Genomic DNA, 25,598 nt, shown 5'->3' on the forward strand with positions numbered 1-25,598 from the left:
CAGATAATGTATAAATCTCAATTTGGAAAAATGTACCCTTATGACTGGTTTTGTGGTCCAGGGTCACATATATTATCGTAATAGTGTGATGGTCTGACATCTGTCAAAAGAGTTCTTTATTAAAATATAATGATGACAAGTAAAGTTATCATGTCCCAAGGATCTATCTATCTATCTATCTCTCGTTCCATCTATCGTTCTATCTGTCATACTGTCATTCTATCTTTCTGCCCAGTTCCTAGGTAACCTGTTCTGGTGAGCGTTTATAGTGTCACCATTTATATATTCCCGCCCAGCGTGTGTGTGAGGAACTGCCCTGTCCGCGCTCTGTAGCTCAGCTCATTCTGCACTGGCTGCTGTCAGCACGCAGAGTCTGAACGGCGAGGCGTAACACTGTTACTCCACAAAACCGTGTGTTGACACGCTAGACATGAAACTATCGCTTTGGATATCGGACTGTCCTAAAACCCCAGATGACAAGCCTTAACCCGGAGCGCTACGGTACGTGTTTGTTGATGTATCGAGTGTTTTACCGCTCACGAATACTTGCCCTGTACATTTATGTAGAAGTTACGCGTGGTTGTCAAATAAAATGTCTTCGTGACTTGAAGGGAAGGGCTGAAGTTCAGATAGACTTCATTGTGGAAGTTGGGCGTTGAGGAAAGTCACGGTCGGTTGTTTTAGAGAGGATATCAGACAGTGTTTTGAGTTTCATACATGTGTTGTGATCGTGAAGTGATTTTACCGCATCGCCCGTGTATTAAACTCACGCTCGCAGTAAACTGACTGCTGTACACGCCTGCTTTTGTTTGTACTCAACAGACACATTCAATTACGTTTGTTTGTAGGTTCACTTTTGTACTATGTGATGCCTGTCACTTTCACTTGACTGATGTGTTAATAATTTACCAGAATGGCTGAATGCATTTCTTGGAGTTACAAGATCTAGAACTGTAAGATGAATATGTAACATTAGTTTTTCCCCCTCAAGCTACATAAATTGAACACAAGTTGTGAACCGTTTCATAGCTTGCTTTTGGCTGGAAGGGATAAGCTTTTGTTGTTGCTTTGAGAGTGTTCACCTATGCTTAGTTTGGCAGAGGTGCTGTTTAACTCATTCTTGAGCAGTAAGAACTGGCACAACGCTTATGTCCTGTGCATCTTGGAAAGATCAGATCTCTGTCATGCTGTCTTTATAAATATCCCGGTGGGGTCTCTCTGCTGTGGGTGTAATTGGGCATCCCGCCTGCACTAAATGCATGCCTGTCCTGCTTGAGTGCAACCTTGAGCTGTGTTCTGTTCTTTGTCACTAGCCTGATAACTTGACAGATACTGAGACGGCTGGGCAGTCTCGGGTTCGTTTCCTCTCTAATTAGCCCAAAATAGCTCTGGATCACAGCTATGCGCTCCCTTGCATTAATCACTTCCTAAGTGCCGGAATTGATCGTTCTGGGTCAATTGCAGCCTGTTGTCCTAACACAATATTTTTTCCTCCTTCACACTACTTCGAGTTATTCAGCGGCGCAATATGCAGAAAATCGCTTCCTATGTGCCATCCCGAGAGTGAAGTCATTTGGCACCTGATTTGATTCCTCTCCACACATCCAGCCGCTCCGGGACTGCACGAGTCTGGTTGGCTGCCAGCGAGCCACAGCGGAGTGCATTGGTGAGGTTTTGGTCAGCTGTGGTTCTCTGCTCTTCCCATTGTACCCCGTCCCCACTGCCTGCTATTGACCAAAGCTCATTAAACTCCACATGAAGGCCAGAGCTGAACCACTGACCCCTACGATGAGGCTTTTTTTGGCCACCTCCTACAGTATGTGTGTGTGTGGTCCTGCACAGAAGTCTGTCCTTAGTTCCACAAGGCTGCTCGTATATAGACAAACATCATTTAAAGTGACCCATCATAGATCACATTGAATTTGATTGTGAATTTTCTGGTCAAAATTAGACAATAATTACATTTATTTTAATGTTTTGGAAAGAAGTTTCTTATGCTCACCAAAGCTACATTTATTTGATTAAAAATATGTGACACTGGACATCAAAAACAGTAGCACGGGTATATTTGTAACAATAGCAAGCAATACATTGTATGGGTCAAAATGATCAATTTTTCTTTTATGCCAAAAATCATTAGGATATTAAATAAAGATCATGTTCCATGAATATATTTGGTAAATTTCCTATTATAAATATATCAAAACCTAATTTTGATTAGTAATATGCATTGCTAAGAACTTCATTTGGACAACTTTAAAGGTGATTTTCTCAATACTTGTGATTTTTTTTGCACCCTCAGATTACAGATTTTTGAATAGTTGTATCTCAGCCAAATATTGTCCTATCCTAACAAACTATACATCAATGGAAAGCTTATTTATTTAAAAGAAATTGTCCCACATGACTGGTTTTGTGGTCCAGGGTGACCTAAGGTAAAAACAATAATAATGCGAAATATCATTGGTTTAGAAGAACTGTTTTAATAAAAGCTAGTTTTTCAATCGCCATTACTCCAGTCATCAGTGTCAAATGATCCTTCAGAAATTATACCAATTTTATTCTTTTTATTTATTTATTTTAAACCGTTTGAATAAAATATAACAGGAAATTGAGTCTCGGCTTGAGAAACAGACCATTCATCGTGGCAAATGATGTTTAAAACATGGTTCGAGGGGTTTGCAATGGACCCAGTCAGTGATCCTTTGCAGTGCATGCTGGGCAAGCATGCAGAATTGCACCTACTCCCAAAGGCTTGCACGTAGCAATTTGTGAGGCATGCAATTATCTTGCTTGCATAGTCAATCTGCTTCCTCTCGTTTTTGTTTTTAGTAAAGCAAAGCGAACCTCGTAATTTTTAGAAACATTTACTGGGGCGTGCAGTCTATTTCTGGGTTTACTACTTGCATTTATGCACTTTGTTTAAAAGCTCAAATTAGACAACGGTTTAAGTAGAGGAAGGTCAGGATTGCTAGATCTGTGAAGGTCTTCTTGGATGTAAACAGCTTCAGTCACAGCGTGCCTCGGAAGTAAACTGTCACTGAAGCAGGGCTCTGCTGTACACTTGCATGCTGTAGGTAAGAATGCTTGTCCCATCATGTAAGACAGGAAGTGACAGCTGGACCTAAGTGACTTTCATGGAGGCCACACCTGGACAAGATCTTCAAGACGAACAGACAGAATGACCCCCATGATCTGTTTGTTCTTACCACATAAGGAGAGTACCAAAAATGAACAATCAGATCAACAATTTGATGTTGATTGCATGTATGTTTTTGATGGTTTGTAGCTAAACATTTTCATTTTTTGCTTTTTACAAACAATAGCAATATTTACATGCATTGTTTTAGTTATTTTTTCCAGTGTTAATGGGTGACATGTATATCTCATTCATTATTTTTTTCCAACCGCTCTCATAAACCACTGCATACCCGCACTATTATGACATTGACATCTGTAATGACATGTTAGGATTACAACACAGCATGTGTTTATAAACCAAATCTGCTTGGTAAGCACAGCATGTTTGCGTCAATGAAGGACACCGTGTCAGGTTCGTCCCTTCTGTGAGCTTCTCTCAGCACAAACCCCTCATTGTATGTGCATTGTATGCTAATTAAAATGTCGATAATGGCCACAATCTCAAGTGAAAACCCTCAGGCAACTCCATCAGGACTCTTCATTTTGGTGCCTTTACTTCCATTCAGAGCGCTAGTATTTCTGTGCCACAGCCATTAGAGATTGTATATTCAGAAACAAGCGTTTCTCCAGGGGACGGCTTCCCAAGAAAGCTCCTGATTCTGAATATAGTTCAATTTAGATGCAAAAAAGCTCTAGCTGTGTGAGGCCCTGCTCCTTTTGCTGTTATTTCCATACAGCACAGACAAAACAGCGCTGTCTGTGCCCTGAATAAAACTAGAGGCTCGCGACTCGAGTGTGTGCGTGGCACAGGCTCGCTGCTATTGGAGATCTGAAGCTTGCAGAATAAGATGTGACAGCTTTCTGGTGATGCCCGGTGGAATTGTGGGGTTATGATCAAAATCTTTCAGAAACCATAACAACAGATCTTAGCAAAGCTCAAACATTACTGCAGTTTCAGTTGAGATCTGGACATTTGTAGTGTGGAATCTAGGTGGAGAGTGGCAGATGGAGATTTAGTGCGGTTCTGAGGGTCAAGGTCCTTTTCCCACAGTTTCTTTGTAGACTTGTGTCTTTTCACAGATGCATGTGGCGCCATGCAGAAGGGAGAAAAATGCCGGTTAAGTTTGTGTATTGGTTGGTCAGAGGGCAGAGTGTTTAGATTGGAGTTTTTCCATCATTCCGGCTCTGCAAGGGAGGCTGAAAGGCATGCTTGAGAAAATGCACAGCTCAGGGTGATCGTCAGTGAATCATGTTTTACACACATTGTGTGATACCAGTGAGGTAACCCATGATAGTAACCAAAGAACACAGAAACAAACAAAACATTTCACAGTCCATTTTAAGAATGTTCATTTTGGTTATTTTTTCTAACTGACAGCTGATGCTCGTTAACCGATTATTAATCATAGGGCTGTCAAATGATTAATCGCGATTAATCGCATACAAAATAACAGGTTGAGTTTGCTAATGTATGTGTGTGTACTGTGTGTAATACTTATGTATATATAAATACAAACACATTCATGTATATATTTAAGAAATACTTACAAGTATATGTATTTTTAAAAATTGTTATATAATTTATATTATATATAAATACAATTATTTTGTACATAAATAACACATTTTTCTTAAATATATACATTATATACATAATAATTACACACAGTAGACACACATATATAGGGCAAACTCAAACTTTTTTGTTTGCGATTAATCGCGATTAATCGTTTGACAGCCCTACCGTTAACCGACAAGATTATTTTAAATTCCAGCTGAAATAAATTAGAAAGGATAAGTGTCTGTGACCCAATAAATATTCCAACATTTTGTTTTCCAGGGATTCATTTTACATGCGCAACAAACAGCAAACAACAGAACATGAGGATTCACATGGCCACGTCACATCACACACCTGCAGAGCTTCTGTGAGCGGAGAAAAACTTCATAAAACTAGGCTATATATAATGAATTAATAGCCCTATACAATACATATTTTTACTTAATTAAAAAAAAGAAAGAATAAACTCTGCAACAAGTAGCTAGTATGCAGGGTTTTGGTTCATTTTTGTGGTACGCGAAAGGAAACCAAAACAGCGGAAAGCAGCCTATTTTTGTTTATTTTACAAAAGCACAATTTGTTTTTATTGTGAATGTACGCAAATAAAAGCGCTTGCGTCGCAAATAAAAGTGATTACTCCGGCTCGGCACACGCGCATACAGTTAAGCATTGCAAACTTGACAATGCAGCCTTTTTATTATCATAATAAAATACAGTCAGCCTAACATATGGAAAACACACACTGCTCTGTTTAAATAATCTGTGCCGTTAATCGTTATCACCGTACTGCCGTGATATTATGCCAAAAACAATTATATTATGTTTAGAGTGAAGTAGCCTCCAAAACCAAGGTTAAAAAATAAATCATATTTTGACATTCAAATACATCTCAAATAGGGAAACGTGGATTTGTCGCACGAGAGACCAAACTTCTGTTTCAGTTTTGCTTTAGCCTAAATGAATTCATTTTGGCTTGTCGTTTAGCCTAGCTTCTTATTCATTCTGAATGCTGTTAAATTGAAAAAAAATTGTGGAGTGAGGGGGAACTAAAATAGCCTAGCTTCGCTAGGTTTGTAGTGTTTGTAAACATTTCTCGTCTGCAACAGGCCTTTTTCTGAATGTAATAATATAATGCGACAGGCCTACACGATTGATCTTTTTTTTCCCTCTAAAAATACAATTTTATTTTATTTTAACCATGCAGTTAAAGTTTAATATATTGTGATAAATTACTAAAAAAACATTTACTGATTGTGTTAATCTGTCAAAATTTTGTTGGTGAATAGTTAACCGGTTAAAATAAGCATCCCTAGTCCATTTAGTGTTTTTCTTTTGGCGGCTTGCACTCTTGGAATCGTATTAGCCAAGTCTCAAGCTGTGTTACAACAGTGTGATCTATTAATTATTTATGGCCCTTTTTATTTAGGATGTACGCACTTAAGTTTTTTTGGCTTGCGCACATTTTGCGGGATGTGGAAACTCCCGCTCATAACTCCTATTCTGGCGTTATCTATTCAGTCTGATGTGGTTTGGAAAGAGTTTCTTTCAGCTTTCAGCATTCAGCTTGCATGGCAGGTGAGGGAAAAATCTGAAAACTGCTCCCTGCAACTTATTTAAAACTCAGGCATTGCCATAGTAACTGCTTATCTCTTCTAACCCAGCGAACATCTATAAGTAGAGTGCGGTTTTCCTGTGATTCAGATGATCTTTTTGAGGTAATGCAGGATGTTCGAGAGGCGTGAGGAACCTGAAATGTGAAAGCGCATGCCGCAGGTTTACATGCAGCTAATGAGGAGGTGAGTCTGTCATACTGAGACGAGGCTTTCATGAAGTGTAATAGATATAATCTGAGCTGTTGAATGATGGACATGTATTTGGTGCAGTAGAATTTTATGACTAATGACAGTCTGTCTGGATTACTAGTTAGCTTGATTACTGTTATGTACAAATCAGTACAAGGCTAAATGGTTCTTGTCTCTTGGGAACTATTTGGCTTGTTTAGGAAGTTGCTGACATATCTCATTATTTTAGCTCTGCTGCAAAACCAAGCCATCATGGGCGCATACCTGACATGAAGCCTGTGCCAAAAGTAAGAGTCTGGAAATAACTTTTGACCAATTTTTAAGGTAGCATTGCATGTATCCTTCATGACGAAATCAATCCTACATGCAAGCTGAGTACAAAATAAATCTAAGGCTGCATCTGATATCACTTACTTCCCTACTATAGAGTAGGGTAGGGACCTATGATTTCCACGATGCAGAAAATGCGAACTAATCCGGTTATAAAAATGGATTTTACTGTGTAGCGCTGAATGTCATGGAATTTGCCAAATGTTGGATAAATAAATCAAAAGTAGGTCAGTACATTAAAATCTAAATGCGATATGGACTAGTGCCTGAATATTAAGCCACAAAAAACTTTTAAATGTGAATCCTGCATGTTCTGTGTGTCTCTGTGTGAATGAATGGCGCAGATGCGTGATTTTGTTTACTACACACGCTTGCAGTGTTTTCAGCCTCTGCCGGCTCAATTTATGAATATATGAACACATAAACGTAAACTCTAGAACTGCTCTGAGAGTCACTCATGAGCATTTTACTGTTTCTTTTGAGAAAAACCAAAACTACCGTCATATCATTTACGAACAGAAACTTCACAACAGGTCTTCACAGCAACCTGTCAAAATAAAAGTTTGGTTTAACTTGAAGAAATTGTGACAGAAATATGGTACTGCTACTAATAATACAAGTATTATTAATATTTTTAAGGAATATTTACCATAATTTATTTGCCAGAAAAATGCAAACACACAACGGAGTAGTTCTATTTCTGAAAAAGTAATAATAGGAATAAATTAGTTTTTTATAAATTAATTATTTAGAGATTGATTATAAAAATGTAATGAAAGCATTAAAATGGAATCCAAAAAATTAATGGAAAACACAGAATTTGGTACAAAATAAATAAATAAGTAAATAAATAAATAAATTTGAGGACAAAAAATAGAATGCATTTCATAGGGCCTTAAAAATTTAATTTTTGTTAAACTTTTAATAAATTGCTGTTAAAATGTGTAAGTTTTGTCATTTCAATGAATTAGACATGCTTTTGATTAATAAAATTTATTTTAACTATTTATACAGAAAAAAAGTCATCCAGAAAATTGAAAATAAATAAATAAATAAAAACAAAATTGTAAAATAAAAATAAAACAAATTTGGGTAAAAATAAAATGGATTTCTTAGGGGCCTAAGTAGGTAAAAAAAAAAAAAAAATATGTGAAAAAAGCAGTATTCACAATATTCATAAAACAGTACAGCAGTGCACCTGATGCTGGCAGGTCACATGAAATTGATAATATGACAGATGTAGTACATCCAGATTACATTTGTGACCCTGGACCACAAAACCAGTTGTAAGTAGCATGGGTATATTTGTAGCTATAGCCAACAATACATTGTATGGGTCAAAATTATAGATTTTTCTTTTATGCCAAAAATCATTAGGATATTAACATCATGTTCAATTTCAATTCATTTCCTACTATAAGTACATCAACTTAATTTTTGATTAGTAATATGCATTCCTAAGAACTTTATTTGGACAACTTTAAAGGCGATTTTCATTTCTTTTCTTTTTTTTCCCCCTCTGATTCCAGATATTTAAATAGTTGTATCTCTGCCAAATATTGTCTTATCCTAACAAACCATACATCAATGGAAAGCTTATTTAGGCTTATTCAGCTTTTAGATGATGTATAAGTATTGACCCTTATGACTGGTTTTGTGGTCCAGGGTCACATTTATCTTACACACATTCATGCTATATAGAACATACTTTAAATAGTTGTTAAGTATGCAGTTTTGGAATCAGCTATTTGTAGTGGTGTCTGAAACCATAGTGGACATTGTCAAGTACACTTGTTCAAATGCATAATGCATTGCAATAACAAGAATATGACAGATGTACACTCAACGGCCAGTTGCAAAAGAATGAGTTTACGTACAGAATGAATGATTTCCTGCATCTCTGCCTTCTGCCACACTCTGTCTTCGAATGCGCTCACTCTTTTTTTGTTCACTTCTTCAAGTGTATAATGTTAGTGGAGTAATGTAAGCAAGAGTAAATGAGATTATGGGGAGATTTCAGATACAGATGGCAGAATAGCAAGTGAACAGTCTAATTAAAAAATGATTTTACAGAATATTTCATATTCCATAAAGGAACACGCTTTGTGAGTGACAGGTTGGTCGTTATCTTAGCAACATGTTTATACAGAAATTTCAAACAGACTAAATGAATATGACATAGTGGAATCAGTATTGTCTTATCTCATCTCTTATGATGGTACAGGTTTACTCGATGGTCAATCAGACAGTGGAGATCATTGTTTTGTCAGTGTAGTTTCAGGACTGAATTATCCCTCATGCTGCAATCAAAATGCACAGTGTGGTGGGTGGCTGTTTCCACGGGGCCATGCCACTAACTCGTGTTTGATGCGAATGACAAAACTGTCCTTTGCAACTCAGAAATGTGTATTCCTTTCATAGACTTCCACAGTAATCTAATCCTCAGCCTGGTTTCGTTCTAAAACAATACCAAACTAGGGCTTGTGGCGTGTTTACACCGTTCCCAGCGACAGGTCTTTCTCATAAAGGCTACATTATGCACATTTCTGGAGCGGAGCCCATTGCCTGAGCTCCTTCACGCTCACAGCGGGACGTGTTTCCTCGGGGCAGCTCTGGTGTCATTGCACAGGCCTGTATCGTGTGGAATGCAACAGGATGAGTAAATGTCCGTGTGCCGAGCGGCCAATCGCTGTCCGGCGCTCTAACACTACGCTCTTTTGTGTGCTGTACTCGGGCACGGAGGCAAAGACATTCTTCCAGTGCCAGGAGCGCTGCCAAGAGTTCCACAGGAAAATTAGAAAGGAAGGAGGGCAAAACTGAGAGAGAACGAGAACAAAGCTATTGTGTGGCTTTAGTTACATGCCTCTCTTATTGCTCTACTTGAATGGCAAAGAACCTTGTAGTTTTTTATTTATAAGGCCGTGTTAAATGTTTTATGGAAGGCGTTGCCTCTAACAGTGGGAATCATTCTCCTCTGGCTCAGTCCTGTTGTGGGTTGGATGCTAAATTGGGATTTTTGAACTTTACAGTGACTATGAGAACTGATAGGATGCCAGTAAATATTTCTTTCTTTGTATGTTATGGAAAAACCTGCACTAGAGTGAGTCCATGTGAACAGCAAGCATGTGGAATAGTAATACCAGAGGGGTCCCGCCCCATTTCCTTGTTTATTTTCTTTCTGAGCGTCACCACCAGTGAAGAACACAATGACCGGTGGATACTAAGCTATTTAGCACATGCAAGAGGTTGCAGGGTTGTTATAGCACTGGGTGAAATATGGGCAAACCCAGTGATTGGGTTGTTTTGACCCAGCGGTTGGGTTAAATGTTTAACCCAACCTTCTGGGTAGTTTTATTTAACATTTTTTAAGAAGTGGAATGAATAATAATAATTAAATTATTTTTCTTAATTAATAATTAAAACATTTTTTTAGTTTGCTTAAATTAATCATTGATCAGCCTAGTTGCATTTTATTTTATTTTATTTTATTTTATTTTATTTTATTATTTCAGCATGTTTTCCTTTAGTATAACTTGATGTTCCAAAATAACTAAAACTAAAACCATAAAAATGTTACTTGAAATAAAACATTAACTAAAATAAAATAAAATATTACAAAATTAAACTTTTTTAAAACACAACAATGTTAGATGAAATAAAACAAGCATTAACCAAAATAAAACAAAATATTATTATTGTTTTTTTTTTACATTTTATTTTGGCTAGGTGCTAAACTTGATGTTCCAAAATAACTAAAACTAAAACCATAAAAATGTTACTTCAAATAAAACAAGCATCAACTAAAATAAAATATTATTAAAATTAAGCTTTTTTAAAACGTTTATTTCAGACAGGTGTTTAAAAACACAACTAAAAACACAAACTTGTTCATTGAAATAAAACAAGCATTAACTAAAATAAAAAAATAATATTTATTATTACTATTATTATTATTATTATTTTATTCTTTTTTTAATAATTTTATTTCAGCTAGTTGCCAAGGTAACATTTCTTGTTTTCCTTTAGTATGACTTGATGTTCCGAAATAACTAAAAACGAAAACCATAAAAATGTTTCTTGAAATAAAACAAGCATTAGCTTAAATAAAATAAAATATTACAAAATTTAACTTTTTAAAATGTTGTTTTGGTTAAGTGCCAAGGACACATTTCTTGTTTTCCTTTAGTTTACTTGCATGATGTTCTAAAATAACAAACTAAAATTGAGGTAAGCAATAAAAACAAAAAACACACAAAATTACTAGAACTAAAGTTCTATGGCATCACTGAAAAAAACGCCCTTTTGCAACCTTTATTTTTGAGTGTTGGGTTTGTTTTCTGCTTCTGCAGAATATGACCTTCTATCATCTTGGCCACAATACTTAAGAATCCTGCTTGGACTGGAAGGAAACAAAACCTGATAGGATTCTTAAATCATTTGTTGTTTTGTCTGTCCATCCCCATACAGCCTCATTGGTTTGCCAGGAAAGAGCTGAAGACATGTGGAAGTGTTGTTGTTTAGAGTCTTCCAGCAGCTGTGGAAAGGACAGGGGTCGTAACCGTCGCCCCTCCTCATCACGTCAATGGGAAAGTGCTCTCCATGCGTTCGTTTGCTCTTTCTTCACCCTAATGGCTCCGCTGCTCTGTGGGGGGAAGCAGAAATCATAAATCAGATCTGTCCCTGGGGGAAAGTGAGAGGACAGAAAACAAGCATGAAAACTTTCATCACGTTCCATAAATGCGGGTCATGATGGCTGCTGATGTTGTTTATGAACGCTACCTCCCTCAGACACTGATGGGACTGATACCGGGATGGCTTTTAGTCAGTTGTGGTTTATTGATTGCTGGATAAGAGTGGATGTTAGCTCTCAGACTGAGGCCGTGCTGAGGTGGTTCGTGGGCGGCGAGATGGAGCTCAGGGTGGCTGTTATACGTTCTGCCTTGCAGGCTGGTACACTCACTTCCAGTGCATGTACAACCAGTAATGACACCCCTGTGGACCACAGGTGAGCCGCATGGACAGACGGGTGAAGCAAGGAAAATAATAAGCGTTTGTAGCCTAGCTCTGACATTCCTGTTCTCCGAAGCTGGGATGTTATGGAAAAGTACTAATCAGGTTAAACATTACAAATGTCATTGTTGTTGGAATTAAAAATTAGAGTTCGCACAAGGTGCTTAAAGTGCTTGAAGTACTTGAATTTGACTTTTTTAAATTTAAGGCCTAGAAAAGCCTTGAAAATAGCAATATTGCTGAAAAGGTCATTGAAAAGTGCTTGAATTATTGAAAGACAGTGTATATATGAAATAAGTGTTTAATTTTGTCAATTTTAAGCACATATCTTTTCACACAAAATTCACGCAATTCAAAAAGCATTATTTCAGTTAATGTCAGAAAACCATCGAGCTAAACCAGCTGTATTACTTACAGTGTTGTGTAAACATGGCTGAAGATGCAAAAAGAGGAACAGATGAAGTGTGTCATTTAAGCTGGAATCGTTTAGATTGACTCATGACTTCTTTTCATTTCAAGCGATACACTAGCAAAAACCTAATCAAATTACAGGAGGGATTCATTTGGAGGATTTTGACATTGCTTGTAATGATTTTAAAAACCAATAGAAAAATCATTGGGTTTTGAAGCACTCCAGTCGGATCGCGTATCATGACTCACACATTTCAGATCGGCCTTCAAATCGCATATTGCGATTCATTTGATTTAGTTCAGTACTTCAGACTGGGTTCGCAAATCATTTGATGTAGATCGGAACTTCGCAATTCATTTGATTCAGATCGGAACTTTGCGTATCATGAATCAGTTGATTTAGATTCGAACCTCAAGTCACGTATTGCGAATCATTTGATTCAGATCGGAACTTCACGAATCATTTGATTCAGATCGGAACTTCATGAATCATTTGATTCAGATCAGAACTTTGCGTATCTTGAATCATTCCTTGAGTCCTGATCTGAAATGATGGTTCACGATTTATTATTCAGATCGGGACTTTGGAGCATGGATCTTGAATCAGTTGATTTAGATTGGAACTTTGTGAATCATTTGATTCAGATTGGAACTTCTCAAATTATTTGATTCAGATCGGAACTTTGAGTATCTTCAATCATTCCGCAAATTAAATGATTTGCAGTCTGCGCTCCAAGTCTTGATCTGAAATGATGGTTTGCAATTCATTATTTGGATTAGGACTTTGGAGCATGGATCTTGAATCATTTGCTTTAGATCGGAACTTCGCAAATAATTTGATTAGATCGGAACTTCATGAATCATTTGATTCAGATCAGAACTTTGAGTATCTTAAATCATTCTGCAAATTAAATGATTTGCAGTCCGCGCTCCGAGTCCTGATCTGAAACGATGGTTCGCGATTCATTATTCAGATCGAGACTTTGGAGCATGGATCTTGGATCAGTTGATTTAGTACAGAACTTCGTGAATCATTTGAATCAGAACGGAGCTTTGCATATCACGAATCAATTGATTTAGATCAGAACCTCAGGTCAGATTGGAACTTCTCAAATTATTTGGTTCAGATCGGAACTTTGCGATTCATTATTTAGATTAGACTTTGACTTTAGACTTTGAAGCATGGATCTTGAATCAGAACTTAGATCGGAAGTTTGCGTATCGCAGATAATTTGTTTCCGATTGGGACTTTGGAGCGGGTTCTTGAATCATTCCGCGAATCGAATGATTCTCGCTCTGCGGTCCGAGTCCTGATCTGAAATTAAGCTTTGTGATTCATTATTCAGATCAGGGCTTTGGAGCATGGATCTGACTGGTGAGTGCTAGCGAATGAAATTTCCACTTGCTAAATTCCACCCACTATTGAAAAAACTATTTATTCTTTTAGAAAGGCTAAAATAATGAAAAATTCTAAACAAACTCCATCATTTTGACAGGAAACAACACTTAAAAAAACACACCATTTACATTTACAGCTCATCAGTTCAACGTGGTATGTTGATTTGCATATTTTTGTGTTTCGTTTATTTATATGCATATGGTTTTACAATTTAGGATGAAAGACTTTATGCTTAAGGCCACTTTTTCAGACGAATATCTGGCTTTATATGGAAGAGAAGTTCCCATTTTTGCCCAAAACAGCTATTTATAAAAGTCACCAGGGATCAGCTATACCCAGAGGACTGCTGTCGAATGCTGATGCATTTCCTGTGAAAGTCAATGCTATGTTTTCTTGAAATGTAAATGCACAAATACAGCCTCATTACTGTGCGACTGGTGGGCAGAAAGCTGACGTTTGTTTGTCTGCAGGCAATAAACTTTGAGCTCAGGCTGATTTTTTGGAAAGATCTTAATGATTGTTCCTTCGGAAAACGCCCTGATTGTGGGTGGGGTCCTGAGTAAGGAACAGAGTGTAACACAGTGAAGGTTGCAACATGTCGACATGACTGTAATACCAATGCTTGGCTGCTAACGAGGGAAAAGCGCAATGCCTGATTTCACATATAAGTCCATGTTTGTGATACCTTATGCCCTGTAGGGCTTTTGTGCATTATTTAAAAGACCTTGGGGCTGCATGTGGCCAAACCTGATTAGTATTTAGCTGCTTGTGTTCTTATTTTCACCCTATTTATTCTGGTGCATTGCTAAAACACAATGACACACTTCCTTCAGGCAGCGTTTAAGTAGTTTCCATGGCTACAAACGCTCTTGCAGCTGGATGGGCAAAATGAGCAGAGAGCATGGACGTTAATGTACTCCCAAACACCCCTCCTTCACTCTTTCTCCGCTCTCTCCCTAAAGGTCTTGTTTTGGCACTGTAGGGAGGGATTTTTTGGGAGGATTGGGAGTAGAGGAAGTTTGATTGCACAGATGTTGCAGCCCAGCACAGGTGTGGCCTAGCTGGAGCACGCTGGAGGAGCTGATTTGAAGAGATGAATAGATAGAAACACATCTACGGGCATAGAGAGAGCCAGGTAGAGATGTTGTTGAGTTGCTGAGAAGATCTAAGATGGGAGATTCCCAGGTGAAGCTTTGGTCGGAAAGCTTTTGGTAAATGCATCAAGAGCCTGTCAGGTTCATTTGACAAGGCAAGGTATGTATTTGCTCTACTTTTCATCTTACACCAAAGAATTGTCACAAAACTACAGAGACGTTCTTTTGGCTGCGGTTAATACAAAACACTTGAGGATGAGATTTGGATGTGAGGAGAGAAGAACAAAATAACAGCGGAGAGCCTGAATTTTCTGTGGGTTGAAATTGAAGATTTAATAAGTAAAAAGATAAAGAAAAGCTTTATGTGTGTAAGAAGTGTGAAAGTATCCTTTTAGTAGACATTTTACATTTTTTCTTTTTTTTTTGTCGTAATTTAGCTTTATTTTGTTCTAAGCCCTTTATTTCTTATTATGTATTATGTTTATTTCTTATTATGTAAGATACAAAAGGAGAATCTCTGAGCTTTAAATTTCTGCCTTCTGTGAGCATCAACCACCATTTTATTTTTCAGATTGTTTGTTAAAGATGTTTTTTTTTTTTGGCCTGGAAATAACTTGGAAAAAAAGTAAAAGTTTGTAGACTTCAACTTCCATTTTATTTTATTTGTTATATATATATATATACATATACATATACATATACATATACATATACATATACATATACATGTTTTGTATTTTATTTTATTTTTGTATTGATTTTATTTTATTTTAAGTTTTATTTTATTGTATTTTAATTTAATTTTTTTGTATTTTATTTCTATTATTATATTTTATGTTGTATTTTATTTTATTTTTGTAGTTTATTGCATTGTATTGTATTTTATTTTATTATTATTTTTATTTTATTGCATTTTTGTATTTATTATATTGTTGTATTTATTTTTTGCTTTGTTTTTTTAATTAGTTTTTGTATTTTTATTATTTTATTTTATTATTTTTTATTTTATTTTATTTTTGTATTTTATTCTGTTTTTTTTTATTATTTTTGTATTTATTTTATTTTTGTATTTATTTATTTTATTTTATTTTATTTTTTATTTTGTTGTATTTTAATTTAATTAATTTTTTGTTTTATTGTTTATTATTTTATTTTATGTTGTATTTTATTTTTGTAGTTTATTGCATTGTAAATATTGTATTTTATTGTTTTTTATTTTATTATATTTTTATATTTATTTTATTTTATTATTATTTATTTATTTATTTATTTTTGTATTTAGTTTTTGTTTTGTTTTTTGTTATTTTGTGTATTTGTGTTATATTTTGTTTTTTATTATTTTATTTTATTCAAAAGATTGTTTCACATAAAGACATTCCGATCAGCCCAGGCCAGCAATCTCCATAAATGAAAAATCCTTATCTAGTAATCATAAACGATTGGAAAGGTCATGCAAAAAAATAATTAAAACATGATTGATATTCATTGGTCAAAAAGAGTGGTAACCTTGGGCCATGTGCAAACTCCAAAAACAAATTTGCAATATAAAAATGCATATGACTCATTCTGTCTGATGCTGTAATACCTAATGGGTTTATTTCACTTCAGACATATAAATGTGCACGTTTGTTTTGGATTCACACCCAGTCTTTAAACCGAATGATACAGTGGTTCCTCCCTGGGTGGGGCACTAATGGCTGTAGGTTGTGATTATTTTGTAACCATATTTTTATGACGTTAAATAAACTTTCTTGTAAGAGCTTGTGATGAAGGGTGTAATAGGGATTGGGGCTCACAATCCTTTTTTAGTCATTATTGAACATGGCATTTGATTGAATCTCATACTCTTAAGATGAGCTGTTAGTGAGTCAAGCTTGTTAAGAAAAAAGAAAAATCTGCATTTGTTTTGACAAGTTTTTTCGAGTGTTATTGTTAGCTATTATATCACATGCATCTGCCAAACTAGGCCCTATCACACAGGGTTTAAAATGGGAAAGGGTTATATTTGCATCTTTACCTTGGGGTCAGGTCAACACTGAGCTCATCTGAAGGTTTCCAAAAATACAGACCTGAAATAGGCCCAACCTCTCTGAGGTTACAAGTTCAGTAACTGCTTAGATAGACTGTTTATCAGAAATGTTTATTTAAACATTTATGTGAAAACTGTCAAGAAGATGTCTGAGTTATATTTCACCCACAAATCAAAGAAATTGTAGTTGTTTAAAGAAGATTAAGCCTATTTTCAGAAGTTTAAAACAAACTATAAACAGAAAAAATTGGTGTAGAATCGTTTTCGCTCAAACTGTCACTGTTAGAAAATTTCACTATTACAAAGAAACAAGTAAAAAATTCAGTTACACATGGAGTTCTGAAATACAAAGACTGAAATAGTATTTTCCTGTAAAATGTACTCAAATAATCTTTCAATAATCAGTTTACTTCAATACATTTTTGATGTAGTGTTGACATTTCCTGGCACTATTGTGTAACGTGTAATGTAAAAATGTGAAATAAGCCTAAAATTGTTCATAATTCATAATAATTTAAATTATTTGACTGTACATATAATACATATACAGTTGAAGTCAAAAGTTTACATACACCTTGCATAATCTGCAAAATCTTAATTATTTTACCAAAATAAGAGGGATCATACAAAATGCATGTTATTTTTTATTTAGTACTGACCGGAATAAGTTATTTCGCATAAAAGACGTTTACATGTGGTCCATAAGAGAAAATAATAGTTGAATTTATAAAAATGACCCCTACATACACTTGATTCTTAATACTGTGTTGTTAACTGAATGATCCACAGATTTGTGGATCACAGTGTTTTTTTTTGTTTAGTGATAGATTTTGAGATCCATCTTTTCACGCTGAGGACAACTGAGGGACTCATATGCAACTATTACAGAAGGTTCAAACACTCACTGATGCTCCAGAAGGAAAAACTATGCATTAAGAGCCAGGGGTGAAAACTTTTGAACCGAATGAAGATGTGTACATTTTTCTTATTTTGCTGAGATATCATCTTTTTTAAATTTAGTACTGCCCTTCAGAAGCTACAGAGAATATTTCCCAGAAGACAAAATAAGTTCAATTTACCCTGATCTTCAAATTCAAAAAGCCGCCCCCCCCAGCTCTTAATGTATAGTGTTTCCTTCTGGAGCATCAGTGAGTGTTTGAACCTTCTGTAGTAGTTGCATGAGTCCCTCAGTTGTCCTCAGTGTGAAAAGATGGATCTCAGAATCATACAGTCAATGTTGGAAAGGGTTCAAATACACAAAAATGCTGAAAAACCAAAGAATTTGTTGGACCTGAAGGATTTTTCTGAAGAACAGCAGACAGTTTAACAAACAAGGGACTCATGAACAAGTATCACTAAACAAAAAACAAAGCTGTGGATCATTCAGGAAACAACACCGTATTAAGAATCAAGCAAATGTAAACTTTTGAACTGGGTCATTTTTATAAATTATAACTTATTTTTCACTTGTCAACTATATGTAAACATCTTTTATGTGAAATATCTTATTCAGGTCAGTGCTAAATAAAAAATATCATGCATTTTATATGATCCCTCTTATTTTGGTCAAATAATTTACATTTTGCAGATTGTGCAAGGTGTATGTAAACTTTTGACTTCAACTGTACATATGTTCACCTAGATTTCAATAAAAATTTTATCACATTTTTTCCTGACACATTACAGTAGTGAGAATTTGTGGTGAAACGTGTTATCATAAACTTAAAGGATTAGTTCACATCCGAAATAAAAATTTCCTGATAATTTACTCACCCCCATTTCATCCAAGATGTTCATATCATTCTTTCTTCAGTCGAAAAGAAATTAAGGTTTTTGAGGAAAACATTCTAGGATTTTCCTCCATATAGTGGACTTCAATGGTGGCCAGTGGGTTGAAAGTCCAAATTGCAGTTTCAGTGCACCTTCAAAGGGCTCTACACGATCCCAGCTAAGGAATAAGTGTCTTACCTAGTGAAACGATCTGTCATTTTCTAAAAAAAAACTTACAATTTATATACTTTTTAACCACAAATGCTCATCTTGCAGTAGCTCTGTGATGCACATCTTCACGCATTATGTAATCACATTGGAAAGGTCATGCACGGTTAGTCCTTCGTCTATGTACTTTGGTTCACAAAGGTAGGGTAGGGCAAAAAACTCAATCTCATTTTCCTTCAACTTCAAAATCGTCCGGCATCGTTTTATCCTTATTTTTGTAAAGGGCATTGACTTTCTTTACACGTTCGCTTTGTAAACACAGGATCAGTACTTGACCAATCATTTCACTAGATAAGATTCTTATTTCTCAGCTGGGATCGTGTAGAGCCCTTTGCAGCTGCTTCGAAACTGCAATTTGGACCTTCAACCCATTAGCTTCCATTGAAGTCCACTACATGGAAAAAAATCCAGGAATGTGTTCTTCAGAAACCTTAATTTCTTTTCAACTGAATAAAGAAAGACATCTTGGATGACATAGGGGTGAGTAAATTATCAGGACATTTTTATTTTGAAAGTGAGCTAATGCAAAATATCTTTTTTTTTTTTTTTTTTTTTTTTTTTTTTTTTTTTTTGTAGATGTTTTTATTTTGCTAAAAGTGTGGTCTGGTCAGTCTGTTAACAGAGATAAACAAGCCATTGGGCTAAAAGCCAAGAAAAATAATCCTTCAAACTTCTGGGATTTACTCCCCTGACAAGAAAAAATATATCATGGGTTTGCACCTACTCAATCATGATTTTTTTTACTTTTTGTGGCACTGAGTCAGGGGGCGAGCTGTGGTCTTTGTGGTTTTTGCATACGTATGTGCACGGAAACTTACTCACACTGAAACAAGTTTGGGGAGTCAATATACGCAAACAGCTAAATATATCAACGTGGCATAAGCAAGCGCTTATATGTCACTCTCTAGAGTTCTGGATATGGAGTTCTTCCAAACGCCATTGATTACTTCTTTTAAGCCTATTTTATAAACACATCTACCCAGTCTGAGTACGCAGAAAGAATGAATCAGAAATTGTAATTTCATTTGACGAGTGTCATGATGAATCATTTTGTGAAGTGATTTACGCTTCAGCGCTACAGTGAGTGAAGCTCTGTAACGACAGAAGCGGTCTTGGAGGAACCATTGCAGCATTGCTCAACGCTTACGAATGCTTAGCTGATAGCATCTGAAATTACTTTTTAATTACATGCCTGTTCAAAGTCCCGTTATTTGCTGAGTAAGAAAGCCTGGTGAATTGAGATCAGATTTAAAGGGAACGCAAACACAGGAATGGGTCTAAATCATTTTCCACCATGTTTTGGTGTAAAGTAGGCCACTGGTCCACATTGCAAACTGGTTCCAGTGATTCACTTAATGTAATCGAGTGGTTAGGGTTCTGCTGTTTCGCGGTGTCATGTAACATTGCATTGTGGGTTGAATTAGTCATTTTTAAAGGGAAAAGCAGTGTTCACACAGTCTTAAGTGTACCGTTTGATTAGTCTTCTAAAAAAGGGCAGACAAAGGGGAAAGCGGCTCAAACTTCGTCTGTTTTTCATTTAAACAAAAAGCCTTTTTTTCTTTTGTGAAAGTGTCAATGTTCAGTTGAATATTAACAGCACCTGTTGAACTGAATCAGTTTTTTGCTCTTTATTCCACAGGACGAAGTACGAATCGTCTCTGGACTGTGAGAGCTGGACTTAAAATAAACAGGTAATGAATGGAAGAAGCAGGTAGCTAAAACCAAACCCATGTGATTGTTGACAGATGGTGCTTGTTTGTTTTCCTGCCTAATGTAATTCAGAAGTGTTTGGTACTACTACTTCTTTTTCACTTTGAATTCTGCAAACTTAATGCCTGGAGAAAGTCTAGCTATTACCTCTGCGCCACTGAGCCCCAAAGGCACCATATCAACCACCTGTGTGTCTGTGTTTTTTTTTTTTTTTTTTTTGGTTTATAAGTTGGTGTGTGTAACATTTCTGACAAGGGGCCTGTTACATGCCATTGACTAAACTAAAACATGGCAGTAATGAGATCCTATAGCTCTCACTCCGTGAAGCGTCCGATGAAAAGAAAAACTCTCCAAAGACGTTGAATCACAGCCATAACCTGTAAATCAAGGCGGCTTTGTAGAAACCTCTGCGTAGTCCACTTCAGTGTAGACCATTGCTCAGAAACGCACATGAGTCACACTTATTGCGGCGGTAAAACAACCTCACAATCTGGCCTGAGTCTCACGGGACATTCTTAAGGAGTGAGGTAAGACAGACCCAGGAAACCTCCCAGCATTTTATTCTTTGGATTATTTCTCTTTATGGGAAAATACTGTCACCACTCCCTCTTAGTGTTGTTCCCTTTAAAAGAAAAGAGCCAGACAAAGCACTGAATCAGATTCAAACTAATGTGTCTGGACACAACCCCTAAACGGACTGATAGATAGAGATATAGTAAGAGATATATAGATGAGAGACAGATGGAGAATCTGTAAATTGATTAATAGATATAGACATGAATAGATAGATGGATCGATTTTGATAGAGATGGATATAGATAGATGAACAGACATCTGATGTAAAGACAGACTGTGTTGTCATTTATTTGTAATGAACAGGAAGGACCTCAGGCTTGCTGACATGTTTGATTATTTATATTTTTAAAATGTGTGATTCAAAGTGGAAGTGTCTTTGCATGAGTGCATGAGTCATTTGGCACGTGGAAGCTTCATGATATGATAAGCAAGTGTTTATTAAGCAAAGGAATCCTCTTGCTGGCTTTCTCATCTAAGTAAAAATAAAAAAATGTTATTGTTAGGGGCCTATGAAATTCCAAATTCTGTTTTTTTAGTTTTATTTTTTTTCTAGATTTTTTCCCCGTTTTAATTATTCTAGACTCAATTCTAATGGTTAAAAAAATTATGATAATTGGAACAGTTTACAAGCGATTTATTAAAAGTTTAACAAAAAATACATTAAAACCCTATGAAATACGTTTATTTTTTCTCAAATTTAGTTTTTTACCAAATTCTGTGTTTTCCATTAGTTTTCTGGATTCAATTTTAATGGTTTTGTTAAATTGTAATAATCAAAAGCATTTTTTTCTGGTAAATAATCTATAAAAATAATGTTTTAATAATGTTATTAATAGTAGTACTATCGTTACATGAAGTAATATATTTCTTTCACAGTTTCTTTAAGTTAAACCAAACTTTTACTTTGCATCATTCATTCACACAGGGACACACAGAACATGCGCAGGATTTATATTTAAGTTGTATTTTTAAGGCTTAATATTCACGGACACTAGTCCAGTGGATCAAAACCTTTTTAAATTTTTAAAACCAAAAAGAATACCCGTTCTTGTCTTAGGACAACTTTGATTCTACTTTTGATTTTTATTCTACTTTTGATTTATTCAGTTTTAACAGTCTCATTAAATTGTAATAAACAAATGCATCTCTAATTAACTGATTATTAATTAAAAATAATTAAATATAATCAGTATTATATATATATATATATATACCTTTTTTTTTCTGGTGGATAATCCTTAAAAATAATGTTTTACTAATAATGTTATTATTGGTAGTACATGAAGTAATATTTCTTTCACAGTTTCTTTAAGTTAAACCAAACTTTTAATTTGCATCATTCATTCACACAGAGGCACACAGAACATGCAGGATTTATATAAATTGTATTTTTAAGGCTTAATATTCACAGACACTAATCCATATCGCATTTTGATTTAAGTGTACTGATCAACTTTTGATTTATTCAATTTTAACAGTCTCATTAAATTGTAATAAACAAATATATATATATATTTATATTTAAGATTTATATTTAAATAGTATTTTTAAGGCTTAATATTCACAGACACTAGTTCATATTGCATTTTGATTTAACTTTGATTCTACTTTTGATTTATTCATCCAAAATTTGGCGAATTCTGTGATATTCATCCGTTAATTTTTTTTTTGTTTTAAATTTGATCCCACAATTATGAAATTCAATAGAAAAATAAACTTCCATAATTGTCAGTTATTTGCTGATCAAATGAGGCTCAGTAAAAGACACTGACTGTCAAATAATTGTAGAATGTGTCCCTTTTGCAGGCTAAGAAATTACCAATTAATGGCAAGATTTTATTTTAGTATGCAAATCATTTATCATAAATCAAGGCTGACAGTTTTAACCGCATGTGGAGTTGTGTTCGTCACTGCTTTGCGTTTTCCTCTGATCGTCTTAATCGCAGGTTTGCAGCATTGCTCACTTTGCTCATTGGGTAGAGACACTTGCGTTGAAATATTGAGAACATGGATCATGTGAAAACAGTGCCAGCTGAAAGACCAAACGTTTCTTTTAATGAAAGCCTGCAGTGTTATTTTATAGATGCCTCTGACTTGCAGCCATTTCTAAGAAGAAAAAATTCCAGGTGTTTTCACTCAAGCCTGTCTGGACCTCAATCCATGTTTTTTAACAAAAGTAAGTCCTGAGGTCTTTGCTCTGTGTGGCTGTGTAATATATTGCACAATCATGCATGATGGGAGCAAACCCAATGTAGTTTGTGAGGCTTGAGTGAAAACACAAGCATGTGGTTGGAGACTCTGACTCTGTCTATCATTTCTGATCGAGCAGAGGACGAGCAGCCCGCAGTGATGTGCCTGAGGCACGTCTCCATGCGGCCCCATGGGTTTTGCGGGCCAGCAGTGGTAATATTTCTCCTTGAAACATAGTTGGAGGACTACATTGTTTTTGCATTTAATGGTTTTATGTAACCATTGCTAAAGCCAATTAGCATCATTTTTGATGCAGGGAAAATGACACATGACACAAGCCCATTCATTTTCATGATTATTTGGACTTTCTCCCCTATTATTGCATTCATCACTGCTATTTTTAATTGATTGAGAGAATGCGCATAACAGTGGTGTTGGGGCTGATGGGGGCTGTCAGACTAATAAATCACAGTCTGCACAGAGCGTGCACGTCATGCTCTGCCTCATTTCCCGTCTCCTTAAATCACTTCAAACACCAGAACAAATATATATAGTCGTCTGAGCGACTGCAGCCCTAGAAGCTCTCAGCCAGAATGTGCAGACTGACCTGCTTCTTTGACCAGCTCTCACTATTTTTGAGTCTTACTCAATGTTGGGAAATCACTACCTAAAATAGTGACATTACTAACTTGACTGCCATTTTTAGTTGCGTGAAAATAGCTTTTCCAGTAATAAACTTCAGTCCCAGCGAGTAGCAGTGTTTACTTTAGTGAACCACCTTGTTTGAACCGATCATGTATATTGATTTGTTTAATTCTGTGCAAAAGATTTTATTTATTTATTTATTTGGCTGCATAGTTAGTTAAATGTGGCTGTTCATGTCTTTGACTTGGTTTATTTTGACTTTTATTTATTAATTAATTAATTTATTTATTTATTTTCGTGATTGCATATTTAGATAAATGATGCTGTTTATGTTATGGGCATGATTATATTTATGTTTTTTTCCAGGTTTATTGGTTGTATTTAGTATAAATGCATCATTTGTTTATTTCTTTGTTTATTTGTTTATATACACTGCCATTCAAAAGTTTGGGATCAGTAAGATTTTTAATGTTGTTTCTTTGTTTTTATGCTTATGCTCATCACGGCTGCATTTGTTTGATGTAATTCATTTAATTTAAAATATAAATTATTCCTGTGATGCAAAGCTGAATTTTCAGCTTCATTACTCCAATCTTCACTGTCACATAATCCTTCAGAAATCATTCTAATATGCTGATTTATTATCAGTGTTGAAAATATTTTTTTAAGGATTTTTTGATAAATTAAAAGTGAAAAAGAACAACATTTATATAAAATGGAAATCTTCTGTAACAATATAAATTACAGTTTAAAAAATGTGGGGTCAGTAAATTTTTATTAGGGGTTCAAACGCGTAGCGCTGTTAGAACGGTCATGGATGAGCGTTTTCCACGTAAAATTGATCATGCAGACCAAACCGTAAGTCATAGAGACTTAGAGGGATGGTAGTACTCACACCGCCTACAATGTGACCAAGGCTTGCCCCAATCGGCCTGATAGGTGTGCTACAGCGAAATCGCTTATAACTCCTAAACCATCAATCGCAGGCTGATCATTTCGGACAAAACGCATGCCTGAGCCTGGTGAAATTTTTTCCCAAAAAACTACAAACTAGTCCTAGGTTTTTCAAATGATCGGAACCAAACCAGTGCAGAAAGATTTTCTGGAGAGTGAATGTCAATAATTATTTTTAAAAAAGTTGAACTTTCGACTCCAAACCAAAGGGACACCAAAACGTTTGAAAGTGGAAAGGGCCACTTTTAGTAAAATGCCTATTACCGCTAAACAGAATGAGACATCTTTACCAAACTCAGCACACTTATTTAAGAGGTCAAGCTGAGGTCACATGAAAAAAATCGTGAAGATTGGCTGCTTGGTGCTGCTATAAGAGGGAAAAACAACTCAAAAATGGCTATGCAACCATTTGTCCTATCAACATGAAAACTGCTGTGCACGGTCTTGGTCCAAAGTGCCACAAGTGCGTATCTCAAAAAAACATGGCCCATGAATTTTGAGCTGGGGTCAGTATCGCATTTTTTGAGGGCGTAAATGATTGTACATTGTGCGGTTTTCTGCACATACACACGATATTCGTATCGAATGATAGACCTTCTCGTTCCAAACAACTTTGCCTCTAGAACCACTGCTGTCAATCAAACCATTTTTTAAATGATTCAGAAGATGTGAAAACTGAGATGTGAACTTTTGCGAACTAGCTCAAGGTTTTTCACTCAGTCTGGAAAAAAACCCTGCAGTACAATTC

General features: G+C 35.6%; 1 protein-coding gene across 3 annotated transcripts in view; it reads left to right on the forward strand.

Annotated features, from left to right (window-relative positions):
- The first annotated feature begins 331 nt into the window (after positions 1 to 331).
- The window catches only part of ppp2r3a (protein phosphatase 2, regulatory subunit B'', alpha), a 107,617-nt gene continuing 82,350 nt past the window's right edge, over positions 332 to 25,598 (forward strand). The window contains exons 1-2 of one of the 3 annotated variants that reach the window (XM_051130136.1): positions 332 to 501; positions 20,415 to 20,466. The gene's annotated coding sequence lies outside the window, so the exon portion shown is untranslated. Of the gene's footprint in view, positions 502 to 14,756; positions 14,909 to 20,414; positions 20,467 to 25,598 lie in introns of those variants that run through there. The other 2 variants (XM_051130146.1, XM_051130156.1) reach the window with 2 other exon arrangements.

The sequence above is a fragment of the Labeo rohita genome, chromosome 2 (genome assembly GCF_022985175.1).
Source record: "Labeo rohita strain BAU-BD-2019 chromosome 2, IGBB_LRoh.1.0, whole genome shotgun sequence".
Lineage (NCBI taxonomy): Eukaryota > Metazoa > Chordata > Actinopteri > Cypriniformes > Cyprinidae > Labeo > Labeo rohita.